This window comes from Mytilus edulis, chromosome 7 (genome assembly GCF_963676685.1).
Source record: "Mytilus edulis chromosome 7, xbMytEdul2.2, whole genome shotgun sequence".
Classification (NCBI taxonomy): domain Eukaryota; kingdom Metazoa; phylum Mollusca; class Bivalvia; order Mytilida; family Mytilidae; genus Mytilus; species Mytilus edulis.
The window spans coordinates 76,208,378-76,214,377 of NC_092350.1; positions in this window are offsets into that span (position 1 = coordinate 76,208,378).

A 6,000-nucleotide genomic window follows, 5' to 3' on the forward strand; every position below is an offset into this window, starting at 1 on the left:
ACTTTTATTAAGTGCATACGAAATGGGTATAAGCAGTTTCAGGTACTACTGTACAATCTCCAACAAAGAGATAAACTCATATCGTAAAGAGAATTTCATAGATTTACATCATGGCGGGATACAGCAAATATACTGTAAACAGTAGACTATAAATATAGGTGAACTAGGTACAAGAGAACTCTAAATCTTAAAAACACTACAAACCACCTCTGTACTATGGGAGATAATGATATAACCGGACTAGAAATACACACAACCTGTAATTAACTGCCTTTCCAGCGCTTTCGCGCTTTGATTTTCTGAATCTTACTGATGAATAACCATTATTTGTAGGCATTCAGTTTTTACTCATTTACACTGTCAAAAGAAGTCAGGGGCAAGATACATGGTTCTGTAACACCCTATTTCAAATATGTAAATATGATAATGATGAATGGAAGGACAAGTAATTTTCTTACGACCTTAAAATTTTTAGGGGTTCGTATAATGCAAGAGGTTGTCGTCGTCTGCTTCGTCCAAAGACACATTTGGTTTCCAGACAATAATGGTTTACTTTTTTTGAATTGTTATTTGGATGGAGAGTTGTCTCATTGGCACTCACACCACATCTTCCTATATCTAATAGCTTTAGTTAATGTAAATGGATCTCTATAAAATTTTACAAGAAGGTTCATTCCACAAAGTGAAGGTTGGGATTGATTTTGGGGGTCATGGTACCAACGGTGAAGGAATTAGAGGAAAAACAAGCATTTTACTTATTTTCGGACAATGACTATATATGGATCCCCCTGAAATTGTACTACAAGGTTCCATATCACAAAGGAACGGCTGGGATTGAGTATGGGAGTAATTGCTCCGATCATGCAGGATTAGGGGGAAACCAAAAAGGACAAAAAGCAAGTGTATGTACTTTCTAAAATTGTTCTACAAGGTTCCATACCACAAAGGAAAGGTTGGGATTGAGTTTGGGGGTAGTTCAAGTCGAGAAAAAGAGGACACATGATTGTGGTAGCGGCAATAATATCAGCTTGTACTTTGTATGAAGGAAACTGAAATACTTGATTTGATCCATACTAGGCACAGAAAAGTGAACATATCAGGCCATGATGTCAGTTTAATAGGATTGCAAGCCAATTCATACTTACCAATATTGCAAAATGCCCTCGTGCTGCCTATGGGAATTTTGCGTGCAAGATGGATGTTAAAGTCCTACAAAACCTTTAAAGGAGCCTTCAAATATATTTTTATGTTGTATATTTGCTTCTGCATACTTTTACAATGCTATACCAATGGTAAAATTGGATGTTTTGTTTTAAATTGTGAAATTGATATTTCAAAATTTCCAAATGGAAGCATCCATGGAGGAAATCTCCCGCAAATATTGACAGTTGGCATATATACAAATTAGTTTTGTCCATACCTCTTAATATTGCAAAGCTGGAAGAGAAGAAGTTATTTCCACATTTATAAAAAAAAATTCTGCGCGTTTCTTATAACATTGTATAAGCAAACTTCAAATACACAGTGATATAGATGCATTTCATGCATTCTCAGTTTACACACGAATTGTGTTTCAACTTCTAAATTTCTTAAGATTGTCTAAGCTTTCTTTTCATTGTTAGATCTCTTTCAATACGTTTTGTCAATAAGAGCCAACAGATGTGGAATTAGTACAAACTAATAACTTTAAAAACATTTACAACTATATTAGCATTACGTTGTCACTAGAGTTTATAGCGCTTAACCTTCCGGGACACAAAATGCTGGGTTGGTTTGATTACTTAATCACAAGATTCGCAGGTTGTATTAGTAGAATGACTGTCCTTTTTTCTTTAAGTAATGGTCTTTCCTGTTGTTTTCTTCTAATACTAGTATTTTTGTCTATTAATCTAAATATCATAATATTCAACGAGTCAACACAATTATGGCAAACATGAACGCAAATTTTGCGATTTTAAAATTCGAAGTTATTAAAATTGGAGAGGTTGACCCAATAATTCAGGTTTAACATCAGTCTGACCAAAAGCATCCTCTACAGTCTATTTGCGTATGAACAAAGACAAGGGGATAGTAGAGGCTGGATTTATTGAGAGTTCGGTACGATTCTGGTATTGAAATGTGCTCTTCAACTTCATTTGCTTTACAATTTTTATCGAGCGTCACTGATGAGTTTTTTTGTAGACGAATCGCGTGTCTGGCGTATACAACTTTTATCCTGGCATTATGGCTGAGCTTAGTTTATTGTTCAAACAATGAAGCATAACAAATTCAAATTTAGACAACTACACAATAGTTTTCAAACAGTTTTGTTCGTAAAAAGTAGTAAAACAAAATTTATCCGCAAATAAAATTACACGATACAGGACTGCCATACCGTTTCTGCAGGAAACAAATAAAGTGTTATTACTTTTCTCAAAATACACACCTTCAGGTTTCATTTTTTTACTGTTTTAAACATGTATGTTTATCAAAACATAACAACAATTTATGGTATTGTGATACAAAAAATGAAATGTAACAAATTTCAATTAAGCCAAATGTAAGTCAATAAATTTAATACCGCCATATGTTAAATGAACATAATGCGGGGTTCACACATTGCCGATTATTACTCCCGTTTGAGATCAGACAGCGATACGACACGAAAAGTGAAAAAGTCGGATTAGTATCCTCAATTATCTGGAATGTCCTTTATTGTCTGAACGCAGTCGTTTTAGTTCGTAACAGATTTTGTCTAGTCGTATTACAATCGTGCCTATGTCGTGACAGATTCTGTTGTATCGGATCGAATTCCTAACAATGTTCTGTGTATTCGGGACGGTGTCCTGTGGAACGGGAATGATCTGGAGAAATTTGTTCGAACGGATAACTTCCGTCAGCGTCGGTTCACTGTCTTGTCACTTTCTGATCTCTGTCGGATTACATTCGGTAGAATCGGGACGCAGTCGTGACAGACTCGGTCGAATTTTACCTGGCGAAAGATACAAATCGGATTAGAAGCGGATTTAGAACGGGATTATCTAGATAAATTCGCTTGGAAACGGTTGAATATCGACGCTTCCTGAACAATATCTGATTGTTGTCGTGATTAAATTTTTAAAGTTTGAATTTACATCCACGATTCATAGGATCTTGATCAGACTTTTGTTTGTGTAACTGTAACTGTTTGAAACCTAAAATTTGGCTAGACATAATAATTCAGAAATATTTCTTGGCACCCAAGGTCCTGCGGCAATCTATTGAAAAACCTATCATCTCCAAAACAGTATTTGATAAATTTTAATCGGGAATGGTCCAGTCAAGGACGGCAGTAAAAATCGTGAATGTGTGACCCCAGCTTAAGGGTACACAGTTCACATATCGCAGTAATGTTTGTATGTAGTACAAAAACAGTTTGAATTCAAATATGCAAATCAAATTACTCGATACAGGGCTGCCATACCGTTTCTGCAGGTAACAAGTAAAGTATTATTACTTTTCTCAAAGTACACACCTTCAGGATTATAAATCATATCACTATTTGACAAAAGTAAATTTTCTCTTTTACCGTCGGCAGATATGATTTTAATTGAATTGGACCAGTAGTTTGCAGCAAAGCTATTTCCAAACTGATCGACTGAAACACCAGAATCAGCAAACGATGATCGCCATATCTGTGATCCACCTAAATCACAGCATGTAATGAATCGATTATGATGATCCCCATTAAGAGTATACATAAAATTGTCATTGGACATGGCTAAGTAACCATCTTCTGTAGAAATGTAAACCGGGATTTTTTGACAAATTTTCCATCTAAATTAAACGAATGGATTTCTTTGTTTTGGACGAGAACATAAAGTTTGTCATTGTAGTAAGATAAGCCGTGACATCTACCACCGACATCAATGTTTTGCGATACCACACCCTTATCAATGTTAACAATGTTAATTGATCTAGAATCTCGACACGATACTGCCACAGTGTTATTATTAATTACTGCTAAATCGTAAGGATAACGTCCAACATCTATACTTGTAGAATGCTGTGAATGTCCGTCATTTATGTGTACTGATACTTGATCTTTATTAAACAGAGCAAAAACCATTCTGCCTCCAGGAACAATAATGCATCCTGCATACCTACCTTCCTTCAACTGAATCTTCTGTTCTAGTTTAAGTTGTATCTTATCTATATCTCTGATTGCTGTAGTTGGTACAACTATTTGTGCTCTCTTTTGCCACCATGCTCCTACCTATATCTCTCACGGCCTCTTAAAAATTTGAATTTCACCATAAGAGTTCAATTTTGAAAACAGTTGCTCTAACTGTGGATTTTTTTGTAGCTTGAGGGAATATCCCTGTGCAGCATCTTGCTGACAAATTTTCGAAGCCCAATTTTCTTCCTCACCGTAATTTTGCTTTCAGATCTTTTGTAAATAAGAAAACCTGAACATCTGACAAACCTTCTTTTACTTGTTTTATTGTTTTCCTGGTGTGTTCAAGGCTCTGTTTCTTTTCTTGTACTTTTGACACCAACTGGTTTAGTTCCGACAAATTTATACTGACATTAGTATCTAAAGCTGTCAATATTTTTGCCTCCATCTCATCTAATCGTTTGGTTAACCTTTCCTTCAAAGCCCTGATTGTTATAGAGATTGTTTTCTTGTCGTCTTTTATTGTATCGATATTCTGATGTCTGTTATGTTGAAGCTTTTCCAGAGTTTTTCCAATTTCCCCAAATCCTCTTTCGATGTCTAACATGTTGACAGACTTCTTTGCATGGCGGGCTTGATGACCCAAGCATGTGCTACACAAGCCCTCGTCACAGGTCGTACACCAAACAATGTCAGCTTCTGTTATGTGTTGTACGTCACATGAACCACATATTTTTTCACTTGACAAAGCCATCCTGAAAAAAAAATTATTATCTATTATTCACGAATGCTTCTTGTTAAGATCTACTTTAAGGATAACGTTCCAAAAGCTTTTTCCTGTAGTTGACTTTTCTGTATAAGCTATAGGTTACATGACGTCATGCATGAGTATTAAGAGTACACAATATTTGGCTGTAAAGTTAGTATATAGTTAATTGATTGCCAATTTGGACATTCATTCATAAATGTAACACTGTTTTAGTTTAAACATATTTATTCATAGTGGATTGGGAAACAAGTTATTGCAACTTTCATTAATTTGTGCTGACATGCATTGTCATTGATATCATGGTTATATTTATAAATTTACTGTTTACAAATTTTTTAATTTTTTGAAATACTAAGGCTTTTCTACCTCAGGCATAGATTACCTTAGCTGTATTTGGCAAACCTTTTAGGAATTTTTGGTCCTCAATGCTCTACAACTTCGTACTTGATTTGGCATTTTTAACTTTTTGGGATTCGAGTGTCACTGATGAGTCTTTTGTAGACGAAACGCGCGTCTGGCGTATATACTAAATTTAGTCCTGGTATCTATGATGAGTTTATTTTCAACTTTGTGGGTGAGAGTGTTACTTATAGCGACATTAGCCTACTCTGTTTCGAAATATCCGAGAATGTCTTTTACGTGCAAGAGATATGGCTCTCTTAACGCGGGTCAGCTCTTTATCGTCACCTTCCGACGGACTATCATCGTTTTCTAAGACCATACTTGCAAATGGTGTCAAGGAGAGCCGAAAATCCAGTCACTGCAATTATCGCCCCTGAATGACAATCGAACCAGGAATCTGTGTATTAGTAGTTCCATGCCTTAACCACTACACCACAGCTCTCCTTACATTGATGATTATAATTGTGAAAATTGTTGTTCGGCACTGATTTTAAAATAATCCCTGATGACACGGCCAATAACAAACTTGGACTACTAGAAGAATATAAGTTTTATAAACAATGATATTTACTTTTTTAATTTATTGAAAATAAGATTTGGTTTACAGAATAGATAATAATAAACCATTACTTCAAAATAATGTGCTTAAAAATAAAGAAAAAGGAATAATAGGGTGTTAAAACATAAAGATTAT